The following is a 15,401-nucleotide window of genomic DNA, read 5'->3' as shown; positions in this document are numbered from 1 at the left end:
AGCTGAAACAGAGCAAATTAGTTGCAAGTGGCCTTGACCAAGTTGTGAGAACTGGTAAGTTTATTCAAATTAAATGAATTATTAGCATGAAATGTTGTCTGGTCAGTTATTTGTGATAAACTGATCAATTAAAACAATTCATGAAGAACTTATTCTTCAGTCCTTAAGGCCTATGTCAAAGGCCAAAAACAATCAGGGCTGATGTTTACTCTGGTTACTTGAAGGTCAAATACAACTGTCTCGATTATAAGGGCTGAAAAAGTTTAAATACATTGGCGAATGGTTAATCTGGCCATGCCAAGACAGTCTACCTATTAACACATGGGGCATTTGAATGTGGGTACCAATACCTTCACATACTATCATCAGGAATCTGTAATTTTCAAATAAATACTGTACTTGCTTACAGATGTGTCTATATTGTAGCAAACAACTGATATGCTTTAAAATTTATCACAAGTATGAAAAAACAAAGAACAAAATATATACTGATTTTTCATATTGAGTCTCTATCTGCTAAATTTGTCAGAAACTTTATCTTCTTTAAAAAAGAACCAGAGGGGTGCCTGAGTGGCTCAGTTGGTTAAGCATGTGACTCTTGATTTCGGCTCAGGTCATGATCTCATAGTTAGTACGATGAAGTCTTGTGTCAGGCTCTGAGCAGGGCACCAGACACTACTTGGGATTCTTTCTCTCCCTCTCCTTTTTTTTTTTAAGTTTATTTGTGAGAGAGAGTGTACAGCCATGTGCATGTGTGTGCAAGTGGGGGAGGGGCAGAGAGAGGGAGCGAGAGAATCCCAAGCAGGCTCTGCACCCCCTGTAAGTGAGGAGCCCCATGTGGGGCTCAAGGTCACAAACAGGCAGACCATGACCTGAGCTGAAATCAAGAGTTGGAGACCCAACCAACTGAGCTACCCAGGTGCCCCTCTCCCTCTACTTCTGCCCCTTCCCCAACTGCACTCTCTCTCTCTCTCTCTCTTTCTCTCTCTCTCTCAAAAAAAAAAAAAAAAAAAAAAAGGAAGCAGGAATCTCTTTTTGGCTTTCATTCATCCAAATTTCTATTCCATCTTTTTTCCCAAACTAAATTCATTACCTTTACCAGAAATTTTGCAAGTCCTGTTTAAAACCCCCAAGTACCAGAAAACACAAACATTTGTGATTCTATACAGGAAGAGTAGTTTTGTTTTTTTTTAAAGGGAAACCATTAATTTATTTTCAACTCAGAAGGGTTGCAACCAATTTATATTCCAAACTCTAAACCACGCAGAAAAGCTAACAAGCCATACTTGGTACAAGGCTCATTCTTATTAGGTATCAAGAATAACCATACACAAAGCGTATTTTTCCCCTCCTTTATATTTAGTGGGCCCATATTTGACAATTTAACCATTTATATTCCAAGTTTAAATTATAATTGTTTTCAGATGAAGGTTACATCAATCATTTTAAAGTACCTAACCTCACAGCTTAAAATCCTTCCACTACTAAATGACTAATGGAACACCATCAGAGGTTAAACTATTCTATTTTCCAAATACATTCTTTTGGAAATTTAAATTTTTTCATTGAACTTGAGAACAAAACAACATAATTGGTTTTGCACTTATTAACAGCTATAAGACTGGTATTTTTGGACACTCAATTATCCAGAAAAATTCCCATTATTCTCTTTTTAGTGCATATGTGATTTTAAAAACTACACACACAAATACAAACTTAATTGTACACACAAAACTGAACTGGCATTTACAACTTTCACACCTTTATCTATCTTGTTACTTTTCCATTGTTAGTATTAATTATGCAAAAAGAAACCACAGTACAGTTTTCATTATGCCAAACCACTTTTAAAGTGGGTTAAATTATAAGTCAATTAAGTTAAATCTTGGTTCCATAGGACTTTTGCTATTTTCAGAGTCGAACAGACATTTATCTTATGTCACTTTACCTTTCAGACATACCCATGGGCTGTTAAAAGTCTGTTTTACATCACTCAACAGTAACCAGCCAGTACTTTACTCAAAAAAAAAAAAAAAAAAAAAAAAAATCTAACAAAGAAAAATGGCTCAGAGGAATGGAAAGATTTATTCATTAAATCTAATTTCGTAAATCACAGACCATACCTCTCATTTCAGTAATTGTTATGTTTCCTGGAATGGCAGCTTAAATTATGAAGAGAAATAATACATCTGTTTTTTAGATAAGCCAATAAAAAGCATGAATAAAGAATACTGAGTAATATCTCAAACTACTTGCTTTCATGAATCAAATTAAAATTTAAAATACTCTTTCACCTGAGTGTCTGACTCTTGATTTCAGCTCAGGTCATGATCTCACGGTTCAGTTCATGGGTTTGAGCCCTGCTATTAGTACAGAGCCTGCTTGGGATTCTCTCTCTCCCTTTCTCTCTGCATTCTCTCCCTCTCTCAAAATAAACTTAAAATAAAGATAAAATACTCTTTCTAAAAAGTATAAATTCTTGATTGTAGTACTGAAAGACTGCGACAGCATGGAAAACTGAAAACCAAAGGTTTCATTTTAGTCAGTATTTTCAGAAACTTCTTACCAAATTTTTCTTAGCAGAAAACACACACACACACACAATCATTACACACTTACCAGAATGATATGAGTTGGAAAAAATGGCAATTTTTTGTTAAAGATGTATAGTATTGAAAACTCACATACCCGTAGTAGAAATGTCAATTAGCAGAACCACTTTGGAGAATTTGGTAGTATAATGAAAGTTCAAGACTGTATTCTCTGTGACAAGCAATTCTACCCTTAGGTGTTTTTTTACAGAAGTGCATGCTTATATGCATAAGAATATTCATGACAACATTGCTTACAACAACTCCAAACTAGGAAAAAAAAACACAGTTGTTCTCCTACCATAGAATACACAAACTGGGATATATTCAAACAATGAAATAAGTATACAACAATGAAAGTGAATGAATTGCTGTTATATGCAAGAATAAAGATAAACCTCACATGTTGAGTAAAGAATTATATGTATGATTTCATTCACATAAAATTCAAAAACAAGCAAAACTAAACTACAGTGATCAGGACTACACTTAGTTGGTCAAATAAGAAAAGCCAGGAAGTAATTAGCATGAGCATCAGGACAATGGTTAGTTTTAGGAATGGGGAGAGGGGTATTGATTAGGACCAGGTACAAGGAACCTTCTAGGGAGTTGGCAATGTTTTATTTTTTATTTTTATTATTTCAAAGATTTTATTTTTTTTAAGTAATCTGTATACCCAACATAAAGCTCAAACTCACAATCCCAAGATCAAGAGTCACATGCTCCACCAACTGAGCCAACCATATACCCCAGCAATGTTTTATTTTTTGATCTACATGATAGTTACACAAGAGAGTGAGATAAATCACTGTTTTGTTTTGAACACTTTCCTCTAAGGATTTACATAGAAGGAGAGGAAACAATATATCTATGTATGTTGGCCCCAAATGGCTGACAGCAGAAAAGACAATGAAGTATTTCAACATTGGCAGTTAAGCTGTGAATTATTAAACGTGAATTTTATTCCCTGATAGGGGATGCTAAGTTCAAAAAGTCAAAAGATCTCATGAGTCTGTTAAGTATACTAGCAAATCAAAACAATCTATCTGCACCCCACAGTGGAATACCAGTAGTTGTGGGAGACTCTAATGCCATGCATATACCACTCACGACCTTTTTCCTCCTAGTTTACCCATCTTTCTTTGCTATTTAGTCATTGGTTTAGGATTTTAAGTGGGAATGTTTTGGTGGGGATAATCAACTATCTGCAGGAAGAAGACATGGAAACTAAGAGATGCTTACTATTTAATGACAATAAAAGTATGATGAAACCAACATACATTTATTTCGCACTTACTACTTGCCAGAAACCAAGTTACATGCTTTACATACATTATCGCATAATTCTCACAATAATCCTTTGAGGTAGGTACTCTTCTTTTTTTTCATCATACATATGAAGAAGCTGAGGTACAGAAATGTTAAGTAATGGTCCATACTCACACAGTTAAGAAATGGAATGGCAGGATTCAAAAGAAGTCATCTGACACCAGATTCCATGCTATGAAACTATGGAGCTGTGGTGTCCAACATAGTAGCCATTAGCCATGTGTGTCTACTGAGCGCATGAAATGTGGCTAGTCAGAACTGAGATGTGCTGTAAGTGTAAAATACACAATGGATTTTGAAAACTTGGTACCAAAATATATAAAATCTTTTTAATATAAACTAGGTTTAAGAAAAATATATTACTAAAATTAATTTCACCTCTTTCATTTTACTTTTTCATGTACTTACTAGAAAAGTTAAAGTTACATTTTGTCACTTACATTATATTGCTATTGGACAGTACTATTTGGGCATTCCTTTCTCGTATCTTATCTAGAGTGCAAAGAGTTTACAAGCTCTACAGGATTCAGACTCAACTCACATGTTTTGAGTGACTAAAAGTAGTACCCAAGCTATTCTGCTAAATGCTTTCAGAGACTATTGCATTTAATATGTGTAACTGTTAGACAGGACTAGCCTAATTATGGATAAGAATGCTTTATTGTAACTAGAACAACAAAAAAAAGCCATTCTCCAGTCAAAATCTTCAACGGCTCCTTGTCTGGTTTTCAAAGACTTCCATAATGTCTGTTCACCCTACCTAATATTCTTTTCTATTAATTAATAAAAGACTCAACTTTATGCTGTACTACATGTTATATTATACTGTATATTATATATTATCATACTAGAATTATATAACATATAGTCTATGCCATATAGTATACTTTATTATATACTATATATACATTCCTATATATTATACTAAACCATTATACTTACACTATATTATATACTGTACTATTCACTATACACCCACTTGCCATAGTAATGCAATGGGTAAAAGCTTGAGATTTCGAGTCAGCCAGTTAACATAGCATCTGGATCCCAATTCTGATCCCAGCTTTGCTACTTGTTATCAAGGTAAACTAGGAATAACAATATTGATTTCACAGAATTGTCATAAGGATTAAGTGAGAGATTTATGGAGGCATAGTTCTTTGTACATAGTAAGTGCTAAATAATTTTTCACTGCTATTACTATTGCCACATATATTCTTTATCAAGCCTTTAGTTCCTCCTGCATCTTCTCCAACACACAAATTTTTCCTTCTGCTCTCTTGCCCCATGCTACCCAGAACACATGTGGTTTTACAATGCAACTCAAGTACTATCACCTGTAAGTATCCTCCAAAAATTATCTAATTTTTTGCTTCTATATAAGGCAGTACAGCAAAAGTGTGGGCTCTGGAGCCAGACTGTTTGAATTCAAATTCTGACTCTGCTACTTAGCTGGATAACGATCTTAGGTAAATTTATTTTCTCCATTCCTCAGTGTTCTCACTTGAAAAATGGAAGTAAAATCTACCTCATAGAGTTGTGTAAGGATTAAATAAGTTAATACATGTAAAGTAAGTGTTCAACAATTGTTACCTATTCATAATATTATGTAAAAAAAAAAGTATGTACAATTTGATACACTATCTGAATTTTTATTTAACTATTACTATTGCCTGAATGTAACAATCATTCATGGACTTTCTCATCTGTTTTTTTTCCTTTCATTTTTTTTCCTGGTAGTTCCTATAGTTCTTAACAGAGCATTGAACACACTGTAAACACTTCAATATTTGTTGATATAAACTAAATAAAACTTGTTACACCAAGTGACCATAACCAAGACATGAAAATCCCTATTTTTAAAAGGCCTCTCATATATTTCATCTGGATCATTTTACCTGTTACATTACCTTTACATGTTTTCAGAGGCCTGTTAAAATTCTTATTTTTCCAATACATGGCTCTAAATTAATTAAATTTATGATACTTTCTTATAAACTTAAAATATGCAGCTTATGCCTCATACATAATGCCTAATCTTTAACCTTAGATGTGCCTAAAAGAATGCTTTCCAGGGGCACCTGGTTGGCTCAGTCAATTAAGAGTACAGCTCTTGGTTTCAGCTCTCAGTCATGATTTCACAGATCATGAGCTCGAGCCCCGCATCGGGCTCTGTGCTGACAGTGCTGACCTTGCTTGGGATTCTCTCTCCCTCGTTCTCTGCCCCTCTCCTGTACTCTCTAAACAAACAAACAAACAAACAAACAAACTTTTTAAAAAAAGGAACGCTTTCCATATAATTGGGGGACTAAATATAAAAAATATATGCCAAAAAAAAAAAAAATGCTGTATGTTACCACACTGGCTCTCAAGAGAATAGTTCTTTTTCTTCCTCTCTTTTATTTTTCTAATAGGCTCTATGCCCAAAATGGGGCTTAAACTCACAACGCAAGAAAGAGTTGCATGCTTTACCTACTGAGCCAGCCAGGTGCCCCTTTTCTTAACCTTTTTAAATAGTAAACCGAAAACTTTTAATTTAATTTAATTTAATTTAATTTAATTTAATTTAATTTAATTTCATTTCATTTCATTTCATTTCATTTAAAGTAGGCTCTATGCCCAATGTGGGACTTGAACTCATGAGCCTGAGATTAAGAGTAGCATGCTCTAGGGGAGTCTGGGTGGCTCATTCAATTAAGCATCTGACTCCTGATTTCGGATCAGATCATGATCTCACGGTTCATGAGTTTGAGCCTCACTTCGGGCTCCATGTTGACAAGTGCAGAACAGCTTGGGATTCTCTCTCTCTCCCTGTCTGCCTCTACCCCACACACTCTCTCTCTCAAAAAATAAACTTAAAAAAAAGAAAAGAATAGCATGCTCTACTAACTGAGCCAGCCTGGCGCCCCAAGTCTAAAACTTTTTAAAACATTGCTCTTTACCTATCTCAATCACCCAGAACTTTTTAAAATATTCATGCATAGACATAAACTATGTTCTTCTTTGGAAGGATAATAAAGGTATGATGTTTACTTTTAACACAACAGTCATACATTTTAGGCCAAAAATCTGACTGGATTCAAGCCTTGCTCCTTCTTTCACAATCTCATAATTCACGTATTTTTTTTTTTCAAAGCAGAGTTTGCTTGAAAGTTAAAAAAACAAAAACAAAGAGAAAACACAAAGAGACACTTCAACCTTGGAACTTGAACTTCAGGCCTGTATCTACTTCTCTAAACCAATCCAAATGGGTTTTCTACAGGTCTCACTTTTGCCATCCTTAGACACATTCTATTTTCTGTTGCTTAGAAGCCATCACGTCTATTTTAACCTCAGCAGATCCTAGTGGAGATTCCAAAGATGCCACTCTTCTTTTAAAGTCCACTGTGGATTTTGTAACACCAGTAAGAAGAGGAAGGCTGCCAAATGTCTAATGTCATCTGACTTCTATGTCAGCAGCTATTCTCCAGATGATTTTTAGCAACCTAAATATGATTTGGAACCTTGTCTTTTGTGTGGTTTTACTGAAAGTGGAAAAGTTCCTGCTGCTGACAAGCTATTTTCCACAGTCTGCTATAATCTGTTACAATAATTAAGAAATCTAGAAGACTCCTGCTGCTCTTTGTCCATCTTACATGACTACCTGCCCCATCTGGTCTACAGTCCTCTGCTCTACCAGCTGACTACTGAAGGGTGCAGCTACCTGCCCCATCTATACTGCAAACAGTTTTTTATTTTGGTTTGTTTTAAAATGCTATAGTATGAGACAGAAAAAAGTCGAATACAAAAATTTAAACCATCATAATTTCAGAAAGTAAAAGAACTAAGAGATATTTTCTTGATTTTTCCCTCAATGTGTCTTAATAGTGATGAGTTACAATGAAACAAGAGAAAAAACTGATCAGTTCTTGATGTGTTATGATTTACGCAGTTTTAACTATGTGAAATACATACATGTACAAAAACAGCCTGATACCATTGATCTACCCAAAAGATATTTCCGTAACAGTTGTCTCTGGCTTTCTCTATTTATCAAAACGTTTTATATGGCATGTCTGCCCAATATAGCAACTGTGATTCCTAACTGGGAAATACAGCTGCCAATGCAAAACAAGTAATAGAAAGAAAGAGAAAGGAGTAACAGCACTTTTTATCTTTTTTTTTTTTTTTTTTTTTTTTTTTTAAGAAGAAAGAAATGACTGGATAACCCAAAGTGAAACAAAAAGTAATTAAGGTTAGGTCTGCAGTTCGAGAGACTTTAACAGGGTCACTAGCAAGAACTGGTCACTCTGTACACCACACAAAGGACACTGACCAGTGGGACAAGTCAGCCCATAACCTGGGCCTGCATCTTCTAGGAGGAAGGTGAACCTTTTTCTTATCTCAAAAGTGCCCTTTCCAAAGGGCTACATGGGCCTTTTTCTAAATCACACAAAGGTCTCCAGTTAGTGAAGTGTTAGACTTAGAAATCCAAGCTGATAAGATGTAACTTGAATACAAAAGAGGCAAAGGCAAGTAGCAGGTTATTTCTCTTGTTTCTGGCACCCAAAGATTTTCATTACACTGCTTTAATCTCTGAACCGATTTTGACTTACATATATAATACCAGTTTGTAGTATTATTAAACACTTTGAAATTAAGATTGTGAGCCTTAATACATAGGAGGAAATTACTAAGCCCAATTTCTTATATGTTCTGCAATTTGTACTCTGTATATTTAGAAGCCTGATTATACAAATTAAGCTTGTAATTCATGTCACTCCCTAAAAATAAACCCTCAGGGAGCTTATCCTCTGACCACAGTGATTCTGCAGAAGAGGAAAAGGACAAGGTCTTAGAGCATCAATTCTGTGTTGTCTGACATTTGACTCAAGATGATAGGTTGAGGTATTTCCTCTTGCTGCCAAGCTCTTTCAATATTGCTAAATGTTCTATCTGGCTGCTTATCAAAAAAGAAGAATAACATCTCTCTCGTGGTCAGGAGGTCCCACTTTATTCTCTGCCAGGGAATTTGTGCAGTCAGTACTAAGCTGGAAAAACCTCTAATTTTCCCTTACAGGATATGTCACTCTCTCAATGAAATCCTCAGCATAAGAGAGCAGAAAGATGGATAAAATATTTAAATTTTACTACTCAACACTTCCACAATCTCCTCCAAACACATAAATTTGATTATGACTTCTTATAATTCTCAGTGGCCCCCTTTTGCCTAAAAGTACAAAACAAGAACTTTCACGATTTATCTCCTGCCCACCTGTCTTGATTCACTTCTCACCACTCCCCTACATATGTTGTATTTCCAAGACATAACAGGCTCCAGTCTACACCTTGATCCATGTTGTTTGCTCCGCCTGAAGTGCCCCTTTCTCAATTATCTTCCTGATGGATCACCTTTCTTCAAGTGTCACGCATATGAAGCCTTCCTTGAGCCCCCCAATGAATAATTTAGGCTTTTCTTTGGTGTTTCTATAGCACTTTCTAAACACATTATTATACCACCCACTCTACTGTGCTACATAATTTTTATTTTTTTAATTATTTTTTTAATGTTTATTTATTTTTGAGAGACAGAGACAGAACATGAGCGGGGCAGGGAGGGGGTGCAGAATCTGAAGCAGGCTCCAGGCTCTGAGCTGCCAGCAAAGAGTCCAACGCGGGGCTTGAACCCACGAAACGTGAGATTCGTTACCTGAGCCGAAGTCGGACACTTAACTGAGTGGGCCACCCAGGCACCCCTGTGCTATGTAATTTTTTTTTTAAATGTTTATTTTTTATTTTTGAGACACAGACAGAGCATGAACGGGGGAGGGTCAGAGAGAGAGGGAGACACAGAATCCGAAGCAGGCTCCAGGCTCTGAGCTGCCAGCACAGAGCCCGACGCAGGGCTCGAACTCACGGACCGCGAGATCATGACCTGAGCCGAAGTCGGACGCTTAACTGACTGGGCCACCCAGGCACCCCATGTAATTTTTAATGCCTACCTAGCTGCAAAACTAGTCTCTGTGTTGCCGAAAAACAAGGATGAAATGTCCTTCATCCTAGTCTTTCCAATGCCTTATAACATGTCTGACATATATTAGGCGATCAAATGTTTGTTAAATAAATATTAGAGACCTAAGATTTTATGAGTTCATTCTGTTCAAAAAATAGATTATAATGAGGACTAAACATGTATCTGAAATATGCAAAGCAATACTGTAAAACTATAAAAATTCTTGGTTTGTTTTTAAGGGCTAAATTTGTTCCTACACATCAGTATGAAAGAATCTCAAAGTCCTCTGCTCAGCCAAAAAAACAGTATTTATCAAACTTGTGGCTTCAGAGTTGCCTGCTAATACAGCTATTGCAAATACATACTACTCTTTATAGAAAATGTAAGCAAACAAACTATGAAGCCCAATTAATTTTAAGAGAAATCTAATTAAAGTGTAGATTAACAAGCTTGAACTTAATTTCTGTAAACCACATCAACTAAATCATGTCCCCAAGAAACTGTAAGCAAGCTTCATTTGTTGTTAATCAATTTATTTTACACTGGTATTAAATTCAGCAATTTAGTATGGCCCCAATAGCCTAACCAAAAGAATCTTAATCTTAAATGTACCATTACTGAAATACACTACCAAACCATGTAATGATGCATACCCCGCATGATATGATGATAAAATGATAACAGAAATCTCCCAAAGTATAAATCATTCTGAGGTGTTAGGTTTTAATCCCATATTCTCCCAACTTCTCACTAGTTGCTGGAACCAACCAAAGTCTAATTTTTCCAAAAATAATTCAGATAATAACACAAATTTCTGTTAATATGAAAGATAAATATACTCTAACTGTACAATATCTGATATGTACAAAGATTATGTATGTAGCACAGATGTGTATTTTGAATCAAAATACTACAACAAATATTTGTGAATCTATCATCCATTTATAGCCACTCTTCAAAGTTTACAAAATTATTTCCTTAAAAGGAAAAATAATACAGTCATGCAGTACTGTATATATCTTACCTGTATTCATGATACAAATATGGGTTTCCAAATGAATTTAAAAGATGTTCAGATATTTTAGCAAAAAAACAACAGCAGATAACTAAAGATAAACACATGTCCCAAACCAGATCTGTTTACTTTCAACTTCTTATCTTAGGCTCTTAAACAGGTTGAGGGCACTTCAGTTGGGAAGTACAGAAAAGAATGGAGGCGGGAAGGAAAGTTAAAAGAAGGATCTCATGCTTTGTGGAAGGAGTTTAGACTCTGAGTCTTATAGAGTAGCTCAGTCTTGAGGTATATACTAACCTATATTGCTTTCTAATTGCTTCATAAGAATAAGTCTTAACTGGACAATCATACCACAGGCATCCTGAAGACTGGGACTTGAGCCCTTACTTATCTATCTAATCACATATAAGGCAAAAAGTAAAGTTAAATAAATAGTACCAAGTTTTTTTTTAAATTTAAGTTTATTTATTTATTTTGAGACAGAGAGAGCAGGAGAGGGGCAGAGAGAGAGGGAGAGAGAATCCCAAGTAGGCTCCGTGCTGTCAGCGCAGAGCCCAACACGGGGCTTGAACTCATAAACTGTGAGATCATAACCTGAGCTGAAACCAAAGGTCGGACACTTAACCAACTGAGCCACCCAGGCAGCCCCTGTACCAAGCTGATTTTTAAGCAATCATTTGCCTTCAGGTCTTCATGAGTCCCTGCCATCAACACTCCTGTACTTCATCAGAAGGTTATAGCAACAGGGTAGAGACTGCTACACAGTCCTTGATTCTGTGTGGTGGGACAGCTAACTTGTAGTCCTTTCTACATAGCTCTCTTCAGAGGTAAAAAGAACCATAAGAATCTACCTAAAGCAGTAGATGTGGGGGGTGGGGGGTGGAGGAGGGCAGAGGAAGAAGAAAAGAAAAGAAAGCATAAGTGTTGAAAAGAAAGAAAAATAAAAAACATGTTATCATCCACAGGTATATGTTCTAGATAAAAATTCCAAAAGAACCTATAACAAGTTACTGGAGGCAGAAATAATAATTGCTGAGAATATTCAAATACAAGTTATCAGTAACATCTTATTTATTTTTTAATGTTTATTATTATTTTTGAGAGAGACAGACAGAACACGAGCAGGAGAGGGGCAGAGAGAGAGGGAGACAGAATCTGAAGGAGGCTCCAGGCTCTGAACCGTCAGCACAGAACCTGACATGGGGCTTGAACCCACAAACTGTGAGATCATGACCTGAGCCAAAGTCGGACGCTTAACCGATTGAGCCACCCAGGTGCCCCTTTCGGTAACATTTTAGATATTGACAATAAAAAATCATAAAATGTAAATTTTAAAAATGTACTATGTACAATGACAACTAAACTGTAAGGGCCCTAGGAATAAAAATATGTAAGACCTTTATGAAGGAAAATATAAAAAGTTATGAAAGACATAAAAGACTTAAATAAATGAAAAACCATACTATGTTTCTAGATGGAGACATTAACTTATGAAAACTAAATTCTCCCACAAGCTGACCTATAAATGCAAGGCAATAATCAAAATCCCAAGAGATGTTTTCATGAAACTTAAGGTTTTCATGAAACTTAAAAGGTGTCCTAAACTTCACATGGAAAAGCAAAGGGCTAAGAATAGCAAAGGCAATTCTTAAAAAAGAACACAGTGAATGGACTCATGCTGCCAGGTGTCAAGGCTCATAATAAAACTATATAAAGCTACAGTAATGAAGACACCGTGAAACCAATGCAGGAACAAACAGACTAGCAACAGGGTCCACAAATGACATACATGTAAGACAACCTGACACATGAGAGGGACATTTCAAATCAGTGAGAAAAGCTCTGGAAAACAGTATGGAGGTTCCTCAAAAAGTTAAAAATAGAATACCCTACCCAGCAATTGCACTACTAAGTATTTATCCAAGGGATACAGGTGTGCTGTTTCGAAGGGACACACATTCCCCAATGTTTATAGCAGCTCTATTGACAATAGCCAAAGTATGGAAAGAGCCCAAATGTCCACCAACAGATGAATGGATAAAGATGTGGTGTGTGTATATATATACACATCATATATATATATATATACACTACATATATATACACATCATATGTATATATATGTAGTGTATATATGTATACATATATATACACATCATATGTATATATATGTAGTGTATATATATATATACATATATATACACATATGACGTGTAGGTGTGTGTATACACACACACACACACACACACATATATAAAACGGAGAATTACTCGGCAATCAAAAAGCATGAAATCTTGCCATTTGCAACAACGAGAATGGAACTAAAAGGTATTATGCTAAACGAAATAAGTCAGAGAAAGACAAATATCATATGACTTCACTCATATGAGGAATTTAAGATACAAAAGAGATGAACATAAGGGAAAGGAAGCAAAAAGAATATAAAAACAAGGAGGAGGACAAAACATAAGAGACTCAAATACAGAGAACAAACTGAGGGTTGCTGAAGGGGCTGTGGGTGGGGGGATGGGCTAAATAGGTAAGGGGCATTAAGGAAGACACTTGGGATGAGCACTGGGTGTTATACATAGGGGATGAATCACTGGAATCTACTCCTGAAATCATTATTGCACTATATACTAACTAACTTGGATGTAAATTAAAAAATAATAAAATTTTAAAAAAACAGTGAGAAAAGGATATATTATTCATTGAATGGTGCTGAGGCAACTAGTTATCCAAATGTTAAAAAAAAAAAAAGCAGTAACATAGATTTAACTTGGGGTACCTGGATGACTCTGTCAGTTGAGCCTCTGACTTCAGCTCTGGTAATGATCTCAGGGTTTGTGAGTTCAAGCCCTGCATTGGGCTCTCTGCTGCCAGCAGAGCCCTCTTCTGATCCTCTGTTCCCCTCTCTCTGCCCCTCTCCCAGTCATGTGCTCTAGCTCTCTCTTTCTCTCCCTCTATCAAAAATAAATATTTTTTAAAAAATCAGCTCCTAGCAGATTAAACACCTAAATATAAAAAGCAAAGCTTCAGAGAACTTCTGGAGAAGACTGTAGAATAGATCCTAGGCTCACTTCCTCCCACAAATACACCTAGATAACACCCACATCAATGTAAGTAACCCAGAAAATGTCCACACACTAGCAGAACAGACTCTTCATAGCTAAATGTAGAGAAAAGGCCACTCCAAAGATAGGAGTAGGGCAGAGACATGGTCAGGAGCCAAACGGACCCACAAATTGTATGTGTGAGGGACACAGCAGGTGCAAATAGGGGAGAGGAGCAGACCCTCACCCCAGGTACCTCAGGCACTGGAAAGATGAATCTCCAACACGTTTGGCTTTGAAAACCAGAGGGACCTAACTTCATGAGTTCTTACAATCAGTGGGGCTCCACACCTGGAACTGGAGCATAGGAAACTGAGTCTCCACTCTTACAGAGTCCAAAAAAAATAGTCCTGATGAGATACAGCATAGAAGCAGCAATGTGGGGGGAAAAAAAGCCACAGCAATGTGAAAAACACCTGGGGTGTACAGGTGGTTTTTGTTTTGTTTTGTTTTGTTTTTTACTAATTTGAGGGCATGTGCTGGAGAGGCAGGAATCTTTGGGAGACTTCTCCAAGAATAAAGAGTTGGCAGGTATCATTTCCCTCCCCTGCCCCACAGCCTAGATAGAAGGATGCTGTGCCTAACACAGCCTGAACAAGCTCTACCTAGCTTGCTAACACTGTGACCCGGCCAACACTCATCTGCAGATCCACCCCTCCAGTGCTGCTAGGCCTGAACAGTTTTCTCTGCACCTCCAGGTTCCCTCCCAAGCAGACCTGCACAAACCTTGCTAACACCCCATCCCCACCCCTGCATTCTCCTGCGGACCTACCCCCTATAATGGCCCTTGGCCAGAGTCTATCCAAAGTGGTGCCAAAAGCCTGCGAGTGTGCAAGCAGCCCAGAAAGGGGCCAGCACACTCCTGCCTTGGAAGAGGACAAGATAACAACACACACCAGTCTAACTGCTATCCCAGCTGGGGACAGACACAGGGTCTGACTGCAGGTCCCACCTAACAACAAAAGCTTTTCAGCACACAACACAGGGAAAGCACCCTGCAATTTGGTGCTACTGCATCTCTGGCAAAAGCCTGCTCTGACCCAACTCAAGCGCAAAGTGGCCACAGACTGGCCCACTAGCAACACAGGAACCAAGCCCTGCCTATGACAGGTAAAGAGAGTCACTTCAGACAACTGGACTGAAGGCAAAAGTGGTCTAGGCACAATAGCAGGGTACATGAAACACACATAAGAGACACCACTGAAGCACCAGGCTCTGGTGAACAGGAGACACTGCACTGCAGGGCATTACAGGGCATCTTCATGAAGCCACTACTTTTAACAGTAGGAAACAAAGCTGACTTTCTTAACACATAGAGACAGACACAGAGAGTTAGACAAAATGAGGAGACAGAGGAATAT

General features: G+C 37.0%; 1 protein-coding gene across 3 annotated transcripts in view; it reads right to left on the bottom strand.

The window, feature by feature from the left end:
• MIGA1 (mitoguardin 1) overlaps window positions 1-15,401 on the bottom strand; it is a 104,641-nt gene that overhangs the window by 36,098 nt on the left and 53,142 nt on the right. The window lies entirely within an intron of this gene.

The sequence above is a fragment of the Panthera leo genome, chromosome C1 (assembly GCF_018350215.1).
Source record: "Panthera leo isolate Ple1 chromosome C1, P.leo_Ple1_pat1.1, whole genome shotgun sequence".
Taxonomy (NCBI): domain Eukaryota; kingdom Metazoa; phylum Chordata; class Mammalia; order Carnivora; family Felidae; genus Panthera; species Panthera leo.
Note: the sequence above shows the minus strand (reverse complement) of the source record. Positions and strands in the feature narration are given on the sequence as shown.